General features: G+C 42.0%; 1 protein-coding gene across 8 annotated transcripts in view; it reads left to right on the forward strand.

The window, feature by feature from the left end:
• syt12 (synaptotagmin XII) overlaps positions 1–14,962 on the forward strand; it is a 263,045-nt gene that overhangs the window by 18,654 nt on the left and 229,429 nt on the right. For 5 of the 8 annotated variants that reach the window (XM_068045994.1, XM_068045999.1, XM_068045992.1 and 2 more), the window contains one exon: positions 3,923–4,001. The exons of the other annotated variants lie outside the window; for them this stretch is intronic. The gene's annotated coding sequence lies outside the window, so the exon portion shown is untranslated. The remainder of the gene's footprint in view (positions 1–3,922; positions 4,002–14,962) is intronic. 8 annotated transcript variants of the gene reach the window in all.

A 14,962-nucleotide genomic window follows, 5' to 3' on the forward strand; every position in this document is an offset into this window, starting at 1 on the left:
TGGAGGAACAAAATGCCATGGGCATTCTGTGCCAATCCATGGGTATCCTCCACCTGTAGTTACAGAATGAGTTGCATGCATATCAATATGTCAGAGTAGCTGTGTTTGCACAGACTGCCATTCAAAAAGGAGGCAGTGAAATGTCCTGCAAAGTAATGTGCAGCTAGAATTAACTACAATTATTGTAAAGGTGAAAATAATCCTTGGCTGCTATGCTTCCAATCATTCCAAGATGCCAGTGTGACATCTGCCATGTCAATCAATCTGCAGTACATAGATGTGTAAAGGCAGTGACAGGTGCCTTGTTTGTTCAAGTAAGTAATTTTGTCTTGTTCCTTAGAGCAGGATTTCTTACAGTTCAGGGGGTTATAAACTACACACCATGTACTACATGCAAAATGACACTATCTGCATTGAAGGATTACACTCTTTTAATCAATTTGTTTATAACCAGCACAGTATTACAAGCTCAATAGAGACCATTAACTTTAAAACAAGAGATATGAACTCCACAGACCGATTTGAAGAATTACACAAGATTTCATGTTTTAAGACGTATTATAACAACTAAACTAAAAATCAACATTAACCAAATGATACTTAATAGGTAGCTAATACACTAAATTACAGAGAAAGGTTTTCCCCATTAACTTATTAACACACTTGAAAGCTTCATGCCACAAAACTCCTCCCAGCTGGTTGGATCTCCTAATGACCTTCTCAAAGCCAATGTCCTCTTAATTCTTCCAAGCACATTTGACTGGACTTCCATTAATAAGGCAATCTCTGGTGACCCCATTGGTCTTTTCTCCTTTTGCAAACCTCGAGCCTTTGAACCAGGTTCAAATCTTAGTAGCCTTTTGCTGTATCGATGATCTGAGAGCAGCTGTCTCCCGAGGAAAAAGCGCACTGGTGCCTCTCGCTTCGAGGCTGCTGCTGACTGCTGATCTTCCTTTCTTCCTTTCAGCCTGCAGTCCTGTAAAAGCCTTTCAAATTTATCCAGAACAAAAGTCAATAGTCATTTGCCTTTTACAGTTCTCAGAGACCATAAGACCATAGCAAAACCAGCTGGGCCTTCCTTTGTTTCCAGGTGTTAAAAATTGCAACATGACTTTGAATTTTCAAGCCCTGGCTCCCTGTTTACAATCTGAGAGTCTGGGAGAGCGATACCCATTATCCTTTAGGTGTTACAGCCTTCCACCCTGCTTTCAAATGGGTCTTTGAGCTGGGTTCTTTGTTCTCATGGTAATCAAGATCCCTGGCTTGTCTCTGGTGTTACGACCAAGGTGGGAGGAGTGCACTGCTAATTCAGTCCCACTTCTCCACAGGTCACAACATATTCTTTGACAGTTTCCACAAGTGGGGAAAGCTTTAATCAGATACACTATTTTTCCCCAGAATAGAACACACTAACCAGGTTTCTTTACTGAACAACAAAATTAACAGTTTATTATAAAACAAGTCTTAACTAGTAATAAGGTAAAACAATATCACATAGATCAAATGTTTAAAAATCCAACACTAAATGTTAAAAAGCCCCCTTTTCTACCTTAACCAATTTTTAAAGTCCCTTTTTACTCACACACTCACACACACATATTACGGTTAACAAAAAAAAAGTAAAAAGGAATTTTTAGATCAGAGCTCTGTTAACAGACAAAAAAAACGCACTCGGGCAGATCACTTGCCCACCCCTGAAAAAATAGCAGCTGAGACTCACTGCACCAAACTTGCACACAGTCCAACCTCTGAGCAACTGTTAAAGAATCTTCTAGAATTAGTTCTCTTCAGGCGGCGTTAAAAAGCAATTTAGCAGGCCTTCTTGTAATACAGGAAACAAGACAAATTGACACACTGAACTTCAGAGTCTTTTAGGGAATTGCAAGAAACGAGCTAGATTGTGGTCTTCTGTTCTTCCTTGGAATTCTCTCCTTTTTCTGTCCTTTCTTAACACTTTAGCAGCACTTGACTTTTGTCTCCTTCCAGAGGTATCACACATGCGCACTGACTGTTGACCAGAAAACTTGACAGTTTTCTGCCCACCCAGATGTTGTTAATTTTTTTGCTCCTGTTGCCATGGCTTCTGTTCATCTTTAACCCAATCCATTTGACAAACAGCAACACTGTTGCCAATTGGCTCCCTCACTGTCCCCTTGATATTAAACACTTATTTAGCTTAACTACAAATTCCTTTTTAAAAAAAATATTTTTAACAAAACACTTTCATAACACTGGGCAGATTTTACACTGCATTAAAGGTCTAAGTTTTTAAAACATAACCATACTACAAAGTCCAGTGTTCATAACACTATCATGTAAGTCAGGGAGTTGCCATGATGGCTTCACCATCTCACCAAATGTTGACCCCAGAATGGCAGTGCAGTTCCCGCACAATCGAGTCTACCCTCTGCGGCCATGACAGTTTTTCAGGATTCAGTAACACCAGTTGAACAGAAGTATAATGAGGCACATGTGTCTAATTTTGAAGCATATCATTTGCAAGCTGATGCAATGCTTCATTTTGCTTTAAGAATGTAAACAAAGCACTGGGGTTCATTTTTAGAGGAACGGAATTGAAAAACAGGGAACCTTGGTGATGTGACCGATTATTATGAATAGTTCTGGTCTCCATATTACAAAAATGATAACTATGCACTGGAGAAGGTGCAGAAAAGATTTACAAGGACAATACCAGAATTGAGAGGATGCAACTATTGGGAAAGACTGAACAGGCTGGGGCCTTTCTAGAAAAGAGAAGATAGGGGGATGACCTGATAGCGATTATTAAAATTATGAAGGGGAATGAAAAGGTTGATGTAGAGAAGCTGTTTCCAATTCAGGAGAGTCTCCGTTACCCAGAAAATGGTTAGAATGTGGAATTTACTATTCTATGGAGTAGTTGGGGCAAATAGCATGGATGCATTTAAAGGGAAATGCGTGAGGGACAAAGGAATAGAAGGATATACTGATCGGGTTAGATGAAGTAGAATGGGAGGAAGCTCAGATGTTGAATAAACAGTGGCATAGAGCAGTTAGACTGAACGACATGCATCTGTGCTGTTAGTTCTATGTAACTCTGGTTATTTGGATGGGTCTGGAGGTGTCCTATCATACAGCCTGGCTAAGATTTAAGGATTGTGGTGAAATCTGCTGCATGCTGCATAGATTTGCTCTACAAAGAGGCATCATGAAAGCCCTAAAGGAGGTAGAAACCCAGCCATAGTAACGTAACCTGCACAAAGAGCCTTGAACTCTCACTCAATTTCCAAAAAGCCTTATTCCTGTCAGCTGCTGGAAAACCCTAGGACGAACACTGCCTATACAAAGGATAATTGTTCTTATTCCTTTACCTGTGTGTCAGCCCTTGTTCGGTTGGTAGCACTTTTGCCTCTGAGTCAGAATCTTCTGGGTTCAAGTCCCATTCTAGGACTTGAGCACAAAAATAAAGGCTGATACTCCAATGCAGTACTAAGGGAATGCTGCACTGTCAGAGATACCATCTTCTGGAATAGATATTAAGCCAAGGGCCTATCTGCCCTCTCAGGTGGACATAAGAGATCCCATGGCACTATTTTGAAGAAGAGCAAGGGCGTTATCCCTGGTATTCTGGCCAATATTCCTTCAACCAACATCACAAAAATAGATTATCTGGTCAATATCCCATTGCTGTTTGTGGGAGTTTGCTATGTGCAAATTGGCTGCTGCATTTCCTACATTACAACAGTGACCACACTCCCAAAGTACTTCATTAGCTGTAAAGTGCTTTGAGATGTCCAGTGGTCATGGAAGGCGCTTATATAAATGTGCATCATTTTTCTTTTATGTGTGTGTGTAACTGCCTACTGTTTTGTTTGCCAGTGTTTCCACTTTGTGATGATCTCTGATATTTGATTTTTTACACCTAATACCTTGTTTCATCTAGGTGCTGCCTCAGGCAAATGACTGGCTACGGTATGACTTTTAGAACCTCTTGGGATTGAGAGAGCCTTGACTCCCAGTAGGTAAGCCCAAGATTTCAGGCTTTAGTCTCTGCTAGTTTTATGGTTGCCCTGGCCCTCCATGCTTTCTACTATCTGAGAGGACATTGTAGAGAGCTAACAGTAGAGTTAATCTCTGCTTCTGTTTGAGAGAGGAGCAGTACTGTTCTGCATGCGCATTTTACCCATACTTCTGCTGCTGGGCACTCCCTCAGCCTGGCCATTGATTGTTGTGACTGCAGACTTAACAGCACGGATGAAATCAGTCAAGTCCTGTCTCATTGTTCTCTCCAGGTGATCTCCAAGCTAAGTAAAGTTACAAGAGATGTCCATTTCACCCTGGAAGCCCAGACTCTTCGGTAGCATCCTACAGAATGCAAACTCTACTTATAGGAGTGAACCCAAGAGAATATCTAATGTAGACTTGTAAAAATTGTAACAGCAATAATGGTTACCTTATGCTCACATCTCTATCCTGGGATTGCTGCAGTGTTCCAGTGAACATCAACGCAAGCTCGAGGAACAGCATCTCATTTACCGATTAGGCATACTACAGCCTGCCGGACTGAACATTGAGTTCAATTATTTCAGAGCATGACAGGGCCCCCATTTTACTTTTATTTTTAGTTCTTTTTTTTTGTGTTTATTTTATTTTATTTCATCTTAGTTTGTTCAGTTTGCTTACCCACTTTTTTTTCATATTTGTACTTGCGACTGTTCAATTTTCAGTCCATTAACACCCTATCTGTACTAATGCTTTGTCTTTCAACACACCATTAACATATTGTTTGCCTTTGCTCCATGACTTTCTGGTCAGCTATTCTGTGACCTTGTCTTATCTACACCTCCTTTGTTATCTCTTGCCCCACCCCTGCTTTACTTGCTTATAACCTTTCACATTTCTAATATTTGCCAGTTCTGAAGAAGGGTCACTGACCTGAAACATTAACTCTTCTTCTCCCTCCACAGATGCTGCCAGACCTGCTGAGTATTTCCAGCATTTCTTTTTTTTATTTCAGATTTCCAGTAATGAAGCTGAATTTCCAGCTTTTATTATTATAATGGTCACCTTGCTTGACCAAGCTTTTGGTCATCTGTCCTAATATCCTTATGTAGCTTGGCATAGAATTTTAGTTGAAGCTCCTCTGAAGCACCTCGGGATCTTTTACAACATTAAAGACACTATACAAATGCAAGTTATTGATGTTGTTAAAAGATTCAAAATGAAGCTTTAAAATAAAAAGTTCCCCATGGTACCCATTGGAGAATCTTAGAATCTTTTTAAACTGTGATTTACACCAGTTGCAACTACCTTGCAGTGTGAGAGGACCTCCTGGAGGTGGCAGTTTTCACACTCAGTCTGCAATGATACAAAGCCAAAACAAGTTTTATTTAAGACACAAGGTATCATATAATTGTTTTATCTAAAACTGATTGATTGTTAAATTTTACATCCATTTTAGTGAGTAAGGAGTTTCATTGTGGAAATTTGGAAGTGAAGCAGCATCAATTGAGTGGTACATTTTGCAGTAGGAATCAGAGTCAGTATTGATTTAGAAATTAATTAGATGATTCCATCTGATTATCATCCATTAAGTCTCTCTCTCCAAGATAACATCACTTTAGAAAAACTGAAGTGACACCTTCAGGTCATCAACATCCAAATAGAGAAAGGTAGATTAACATTTCAGATACAGAATCTTCATAGGAATATACAATAAATGAAAGGTAGGAAAAGGCCAGGGCCAGAATTTTACCTTGGGTGGGACATACAAACATACAAATTAGGAGCAGAAGTAAGCTGTTCAGCCCCTCGAGCCTGCTTCACCATTCAATAAGATCATGGCTGATCTGTTTGTATCTCGAATTCCACACTCCCATTTACCCTCGATAACCTTTGATAACCTTGCCTAACAAGAATCTATCTACCTCTACCTTAAAAATATTCAATGACCCCACCTCCACCACCTCCTGAGGCAGAGAGTTCCAAAGTCGCACAACCCTCCAAGAAAAAATTTCTCCTCGTCTCTGTCCTAAAAGGGAGACCCTAATTTTAAAACAGTGCCCCCTAGTTCTGGACTCACCCACAAGAAGAAACATCCTTTCCACATCCACCTTGTCAAGACCTTTCAGGATCATATATACTTCAATCAAGTCTCCCCTCACTCTTCTAAACTACAGTGAAAATAAGCCCAGTCTGTCCAACCTTTCTTCATAAGACAACCCGCTCATTCCAGGTATTAATCTTATAAACCTCCTGAACTGCCTCCAAAGCTTTTGCATCCTTCCTTAAATATAGAGACCAAAACTACACACAGTATTGGAGATGTAGTCTCACCAATGCCCTGTATAACTGAAGCATAATATCCCTACTTTTATTTTCAGTTTCATTCGTAATGAAGCATAGCATTCCATGAGCTGTCTTTATGACTTGCTGTAGCTGTGACATGTGCACTAGAATGCCTAGATCCATCTGCACCTCGGAATTCTGAAGTCATTCTCCATTTAAGTAATACCCTGCTTTTTTTATTCTTCCTGCCAAAGTGAATAACTTCACATTTTCCCACATTATACTCCACCTGCCAGATTTTTACCCACTCCCTCAACCCTGCCCACTGGCCAAAAAGTCAGCAGTGAGCCCACCTCCACCAGGCCTGGGGAGCCATGCCAGGATTTTCCGCTCCTCAGGCCTTTAATTGATCTTGGGCAGGACTTCCACCTCCTTGAGCCAGGAATTCCTGCCTAATGGAGTTGCCGGCCAATCAGCGGGCTGGTAGCTCTTAGTCTCAGCAGGGCCACTGTGAGCGGTGGCCACTGCTGGGTCTACACCCAGCCATCGGAGGCAACAGGAACGACAGCCCCGGAACTCGGGAAAGTGTCCCCAGCGAGGCCCTACAAAAAGAGCCAGGCTCTGGCGAGGCAAGGGAGGGGTCAGTTAGGGGGTGTAGGGGGAACATGTTGTGCATTAGGGGAAGTTCTGTGGGGCACACAATGCCCGATAAGGAGGGCCACCCCCAGCGCACAAGAAGGCCAGCTGGTTTTAACAGGCGGGGTTCTTGGGGCCTTTGCCGTCTGGCTGCTGAGGGTAAAATGCCCAAAGTAGTGGGAGGAGGCCCTTAAGTGGCAGTTAATTGGCCACTTAAGGGCTTTGATTGGCCTGGGGTGGGTGTAAAATTCTGGCCCAGGTGGTACATTCAATGTACCTGGAGCAGCATAACAAGACGCATCCTACTCTGCACTCTTTTTTCTTTTTCGCTCCCCCCTACCCCACCCCCCCCCACCACCCCACCCCCTTTCTGCAGCCATGTAATCTCCTGGGCGATGCTTTAAAACAAAAACAAAAGGCAAAATATCTGGAAAATTCCAACCCCTCAGCCTTAAACAATTGAAATCAATCTAGGAGATCCCATTGAACTGAGTTCTGTTGAAGGGTGCTCAGCCAAAATATTAATCTGTGCTTTCTCTTTCCAGGTGTTGGCTGCATATTTCCAGAACTTTCTAATTTCATTTCTGATTATCAGCTTTAATAGTTTTTCTTTTTATCACTAAGATTCTGTTCAGTTCAGTTTTCCAAGACAAGTCATTTTTAATTGTTTATTAATGGTGCATGACACCGTTATAAGGAGAGATATAAGAAAAGTATTTAGAGTTGTAGTGTTTTGAAATTGCAATTGTATTTTGCCTTGTCTACTCTATATGCTGCTGTAGAACACACACGCTAGTAAAGTGAAACTAAAACAGGCAGAATAAAAGGAGAAGCCTTTATGTTCAGCTGCTGCAGTCTTTGTCTCTCTGTCTTTGCCTCATATCCTATACCAAAGATGACTAAACCTCACTCAAGTCCTGAGGACATCAAACGAGTGAAATTCTTGTCTACAGGAAAGCAAGCAAAAATGAGTCGGTCTCCTGTGTCATTGCACACGGAAAGTCTTTAGATGAAATGGGTAAGAGGGCAGAGGATAATTGGACCAGAGCATGCTGATATACTTCTGTCCTCATTTTGAAGTCCTACATTTTGTCATTATTTTAATATATATAATTTGAGTTTTAATTATTGTTTACAGTTAAATAGCAAAGCTTAGGACATTTTGAAAACAAGGTTTGTAAAGTTATTTAGAGCATAGGAATTGCTCTGCAGTACAGCCAGAGAACTTGGAGATGCAAAACTGAGATGCTGTAATACTGGTGCTGGCAGGAGGGTATAATTATACTGTGACAAGTTGAGAAAGAACTTGCATTTATGTAGCATTTTCATGACCTCACGACATCCCAAAGCACTTTACGGCTAATTAAGTACTTTTGTATAGTCACTGCTGTAATACCATAAGAAATTGTAGCAGGAGCCTGCTCTGCCATTCCAGAAGATCATCACTGATCTTCAATCTCAGCTACACTTTCCTGCTCAATCCCCATATCCCTTGATTCTCCTTGAGTTCAAAATCTCATGATCTCGACCTCAGATATATTCAATGCTGGAACATCCACAGACTTCTGGGGCAGAGAACTTTAAAGATTCACAACACTGAGTGAAGAAATTCCTCCTTATCTGGGTCTTAACCATTTATCCTGAGACAATGACCCATAGTTCTAGATTCTACAGCCAGGGGAAACAACCTCTCAGCATCTGCCCTGTCGAGCACACTCTGAATCTGATATATTTCAGTAAGATCACCTCTTGATCTTCAAAACTCCAGAGAGTATTGGCCCATTCTATTCAACCTTTTCATCAGAGAACAACCCTCTTATCCAGGATTCAATCTATTGAACCTTTGCAGCACCCCTCCAAGGTAAGTATTTCCTTACAATAAGGAGACCAAAATTTTGGTGAGGTGTCACCAAAATCCTATAAAACTGTAGCAGGACTTCCTTATTCTTGTATTCCAACCTCTTTGTGCTAAAGGCCAACATATAATTTGCCTTTCTAATTGCTTCTTGTGTTTCTTGTACAAGGACATCCAAATCTCTCTGAACACAATATATTAAAAAATTCAGATTTTTCTGTTTTTCATGCCAAAATGAATAACCTTAAATTTCCCCAGGTTACATGCCATATAACACTTTATTGTCCACTCAAATAACCTGTATATATCCCTTTGCAGCCTCTTTGTGTCCTCCTCACAGCTTGCATTCCCACCTAGCTTTGTATCGTCAGCAAACTTGGGTACGTAATACTCAGTCCCTTCATGTAAGTCTTTGATATACATTGTAAATAGCTGAGGCTGCAGCACTGATCTTTGTGGCAACCCAATAGTTACAGCTTGCCAACTTGAAAATGCCCCATTTACCCCTACTGTCCGCTTTCTGACTGTTAACAATTCCTCCATCCTTTTTTTATTTGTTTATGGGGATGTGGGTGTCACTGGCCAGGCCAGCATTTATTACTCATCCCTAATTGCCCTTGAGAAGGTGGTGGTGAGATGCCTTCTTGAACCACTGCAGTCCATGTGGGGTAGATCCACAGTGCTGTTAGGAAGGGAGTTCCAGGATTTTGACCCAGCGACAGTGAAGGAACGGCAATATAGTTCCAAGTCAAGATGGTGTGGGGTTTGGAGGGGAACTTGCAGGTGGTGATATTCCCATGCATCTGCTGCCCTTGTCCTTCCAGGTGGTAGAGGTTGCGGGTTTGGAAGGTGCTGTCTAAAGAGCCTTGGTACTTTGCTGCAATGCATCTTGGAGATGGTACACACTGCTGCCACTGTGTGTCAGTGGTGGAAGGAGTGAATGTTTGTGAATGGTGTGCCAATCAAGAAGGCTGCTTTGTCCTGGATAGTGTTGAGCTTCTTGAGTATTGTTGGAGCTGCACCCATCCAGGCAAGTGGAGAGTATTCCCTCACACTATTGACTTGTGGGGATTCAGGAGATGAGTTACTCATCTCAGGTTTCCTAGCCTCTGACCTGCTCTTGTAGCCATGGTATTTATATGGCATCTCCAGTTCAGTTTCTAGTCAATGGTATCACCTAGGATGTTGATTGTGGGGGATTCAACAACTGTAATGCCAATGAATGTCATGGGGAGATGGTCATTACCTGGCACTTGTGTGACATGAATGTTACGGCCACTTATCAGCCCAAGCCTATATATTGTCCAGGTCTTGTGCTAGGTACAACTCCAACCAACGAAGAGTTTTCCCCCTGATTCCCATTCTCTCCAGTTTGTCAAGGGCTCCTTGATGCCATACTCTGTCAAATGCTGCCTTGATGTCAAGGGCAGTCACTCTCACCTCACCTCTTGAGTTCAGCTCTTTTGTCCATGTTTGGACCAAGGCTGTAATGAAGTCAGGAGCTGAGTGGCCATGGCGGAACCCAAACTCAGCGTCACTTATTGCTAAGCAAGTGCGGCTTGATAGCGTTATTGATGACACCTTCCATCACTTTGCTGTTGATCGAGAGTAGACTGAAAGGGCAGTAGTTGGTCGGGTTCGATTTGTCCTGCTTTTTGTGTACAGGACATACCTGGGCAAATTTCCACATTGCCGGGTAGATTCCAGTGTTGTACTTGTATTGAAACAGCTTGGCTAGGGGTGCGGCAAGCTGTTTCAGGTCTTCAGTACTATTACCGGAATGCTGTCAAGGCCCATAGCCTTTACAATATCCAGTGTCTTCATTCGTTTCTTGATATCGCGCAGAATGAATCAAATTGACTGAAGACTGGCATCTGTGATGCTGGGGACTTCAGGAGGAGGCTGAGTTGGATCATTAACTCGGCACTTCTGGCTGAAGATTGTTGCAAATGCTTCAGCCTTATCTTTTGCACTGATGTACTGGGCTTCCCCATCATTGAGGATGGGGATATTTGTTGAGCCACCTGCTCCAGTTAGTTGTTTAATTGTCCACCACTATTCACGACTGGATGTGGCAGGACTGCAGATCTTAGATTTGATCCATTGGTTGTGCTAATATATTGCCCCCAACCCCATTAGTCCTTATTTTATATAACCCACCTATGTGGCACCATATCAGCCTGCCTTTTGGGAATCCAAGTATACTACATCTACTGTTCCCCCTTTATCTACCTTGCTGGTTGTATCCTAAAAATACTCAAATTTGTCAAACGATTTCATTTTCATAAAACTATGCTGACTCTTCCTAAATATATTATGATTTTCTAAGTGCCTTGTTAAGACCTCCAGAATAATGGATTCCAACATTTTTTCAAGACCGATGCCAGACTAAATGACACATAATTCCCTGTTTACTCTCTCCCTCCTTTCTTGAATAGCTGTGTTACATTTACTAGCTTCCAGTCTGCTGGGGCCATTCTAGAAACTGGAGAATTTTGGAAGATCATAACCTATGCATCCAGTATCTCTGCAGCTACCTCTTTTAGAACCCCAGGATGAAGGCAGTCGGTCCATAGGATTTTTCTACTTTTAGTCCCTTAAGTTTCTCTAGTAATTTTTTCTCTACGGACTATTAATTAATTTAAGATTCTCACTCTTTTTACCCATTGGTTCCCCACTATTTTTAGTATCCTTTTTGTGTGTTCTACTGTGAAGGCAGATACTATACATTTGTTTAACGTCTCTGCCATTTCCTTATTCCCCATGATAATTTCTGCTGCCTCTGCCTCTAAAGAATCAATGTTTACATTTGCTACTCTCTTCCTTATTAGAGACTGTGTTATGGTCAAGTGAGAAGGGGTTGACAGGCTTCCCTCTTTTCCCGCCTTGTTAGACAAGAACAGGTTAAATTCCTTCTTAAAGTGGATGCACTGGCCAATGCAGTAGATGTTTAGTTCTTGTTATAATCATGTCAAGTAAGTAATCAAGTGGACAGGTTTTCTGGAATTAACAAAGAAATAGGTTAACCTTATTGTCCCTAAACTGAACGAATAAAATTATAAACAACGCGCAAACGTTCACTCTCACACACACTAGAGGCTTACACACACACACAAATAGGTTACAGAGTGGGGAAAGATAGATTGGTTGAGTTAGAGTCCATGAAAAAAGTATACAGTGTGGGGCGTTTGGTGATTCGGCTGACTTCTAGCTAAATTCAGTGGCCCTGGGCTTTTAGTTTGAAGAGGTAGATGACTGGCTCAGTGAATCTCTTGGCGACAGTGATGCAGATGAATGGGGTTTTGGATTGTCATAGAGTCATAGAGTTATACAGCACAGAAACAGGCCCTTCAGCCCATCGTGCCTGTGCCAGCCATCAAGCACCTAACTATTCAGTCCCATTTTCCAGCACTTGGCCCGTAGCCTTGTATGCTATAGTGTTTCAAGTGCTCATCTAAATACTTCTTAAATGTTGTGAGGGTTCCTGCCTCTACCACCACTTCAGGCAGTGTGTTACAGATTCCAACCACCCTCTGGGTGAAATTTTTTTTCTCAAATCCCCTCTAAACCTCATGCCCCTTACCTTAAATCTATGCCCCCTGGTTATTGACCCTTCCGCTAAGGAAAAAAGTTTCTTCCTATCTCACCTATCAATGCCACTCATAATTTTGTATACCTCAATCATGTCTCCCCTCATCCTTCTCTGTTCTGAGGAAAACAACTGTAGCCTTTTCAGTCTCTCTTCATAGCTGAAATGTTCCAGCCCAGGCAACATCCTGGTGAATCTCCTCTGCACCCTCTCCAGTGCAATCACATCCTTCCTATAGTGTGGTGACCAGAACTGTACACAGTACTCCAGCTGTGGCCTAACTCGCATTTTATACAGCTCCATCATAACCTCCCTGCTCTTATATTTTATGCCTCAGCTAATAAAGGCAAGTATCCCATTTGCCTCCCTAACCACCTTATCTACCTGTGATGCTGCCTTCAGTGATCTATGGACAAGTACATCAAGGTTCCTCTGACCCTCTGTACTTCCTAGGGTCCCATCATCCATTGTATATTCCCTTGCCTTGTTAGTCCTCCCAAAATGAATCACCTCACACTTCTCAGGATTAAATTCCATTTGCCACAGCTCCGCTCATCTTACCAGCCCATCTATATCGTCCTGTAATCTAAGACTTTCCTCCTCACTATTTACGACACCACCAATTTTCGTGTCATCTGCGAACTTACTTATCATGCCTCCTATATTCACGTCTAAATCATTAATTTTAAAGCTGGCGGGCAGCCATAAAGACAGGGCTAAATTGTGGCGAGTCGAAGAGACTTAGTAGTTGGCAGGAAAAAAGACAGAGGCGCAAGGGGAGAGCCAACTGTGCAACAGCCCCGACAAACAAATTTCTCTGCAGCACCTGTGGAAGAGCCTGTCACTCCAGAATTGGCCTTTATAGCCACTCCAGGTGCTGCTTCACAAACCACTGACCACCTCCAGGCGCATATCCATTGTCTCTCGAGATAATGAGGCCCAAAAGAAAAAGAAAAGAAGAAGAAGAAATCATTCATGTACACTACAAACAGCAAGGGTCCCAGCACAGATCCCTGTGGTACACCACTGGTCACAGGCTTCCACTCGCAAAAACAACCCTCGACCATTACCCTCTGTTTCCTGCCACCAAGCCAATTTTGGATCCAGTTTGCCAAATTGCCCTGGATCCCATGGGCTCTTACCTTCTTAACAAATCTCCCATGCGGGACCTTATCAAAAGCCTTACTGAAGTCCATGTAGACTACATCAACTGCTTTACCCTCATCTACACATCTACTCACCTCCTCAGAAAATTCAATCAATTTAGTTAGACACAATCTCCCCCTGACAAAGCTGTGCTGACTATCCCTGATTATTTCCTATCTCTCCAAGTGGAGATTAATCCTGTCCCTCAGAATTTTTTCCAATATTTTCCTAACCACTGATGTTAGACTCACTGATGTTAGGCCTATAATTACCTGGTCTATCCCTGCTACCCTTTTTCAATAATGATACCCTTCTTGAATAATTGTAGCCGGAGTATGCAAAGGTGGTCAGTCAACAAGCAGGATTTGAACGTTTTCAAGCTGGAATGGAGAGAGAGAGACCCTCATTTAGGGTCTGCTCATATCCGAGTCCAGTTGCTTCTCTTCTGCTGCAGAGGAAACACAAGTTTAAAACCACAGATGGGGAGGAGCTGGTCACATGACGGTCACTCAGTGATTCAAACATAGCAGTTTGCAGTATTTTTCTGCTTTCTGAAAAGAACACGTAGTTCCTTTTTATACTTTGTGTCTTGGTTCTTGCTGAAGAATTAGCAGACATTTTGCCTCCCTCCTCACAGTCCTTTGCAATGTGGGATACAGTGCAGCAAACTAGGTGATCATCTTAAGATGCCATCAGTCATCCTGTTTCAAATGTTCTTTTTAAATTTATTCAAAAAAATATAAACTCAGATCTCCAGTCAGTTGACCAAAAAAAGCTATCATTCAACAAAACACGTTGGCGTAACACCTCCCCACTACGCAAAATGAAATGTGACAACAGGAACATTTCATTATGAGGTCACAAATTTAAAAATAACTGCACACTCATCAGTCTCAACGTTATATCCATACTCTAGTTTTTCTTTCATCTGAGATTGTGCATGAGCGCAACTGAGGAACTCCAATTGCTTTAACTGGGCTCAATCAGCCTGTGCTCCAGCATACATGGAATTTTCTCATTTATTTCTACAAAAGCTTCCTTTTCCAGTTTCTCTATATCAGTGAACTCAACCCTGGATTCAAAGTTGTTCATAACTTTGTGAAAATCATCCAGTGCTTTTTGTACATGGTTTTTCCTGTGCTCATCCAGCCTGGCCCACAATTACTCCCTCAGTTAGAATACTTGATTTTCAGTCACCACCCTCTAAATCTGCCACAAAACCCTTTTGGTCTTAGGGTTTTCCTTTAGCTTATGAGATTTTCTGTGTCTCCCTTCAGAATTTAAATCTTTAATTTCTAGGTCTTCAGTCTGAATTTCCTCCCAAACATGGGTCAGTTTCCTGGAACCTAGGTGATAGGGATTTTGGTTAATGGGAGGGGTCTCTCCTATATCCACATCATGTAGGGTAGGGTCATGTTTGGGTTATTTCTTCCTATCTTGACTCTATCTTTTCTCCCCAGTCCAGTTTC

This window comes from Heterodontus francisci, chromosome 14 (assembly GCF_036365525.1).
Source record: "Heterodontus francisci isolate sHetFra1 chromosome 14, sHetFra1.hap1, whole genome shotgun sequence".
Lineage (NCBI taxonomy): Eukaryota > Metazoa > Chordata > Chondrichthyes > Heterodontiformes > Heterodontidae > Heterodontus > Heterodontus francisci.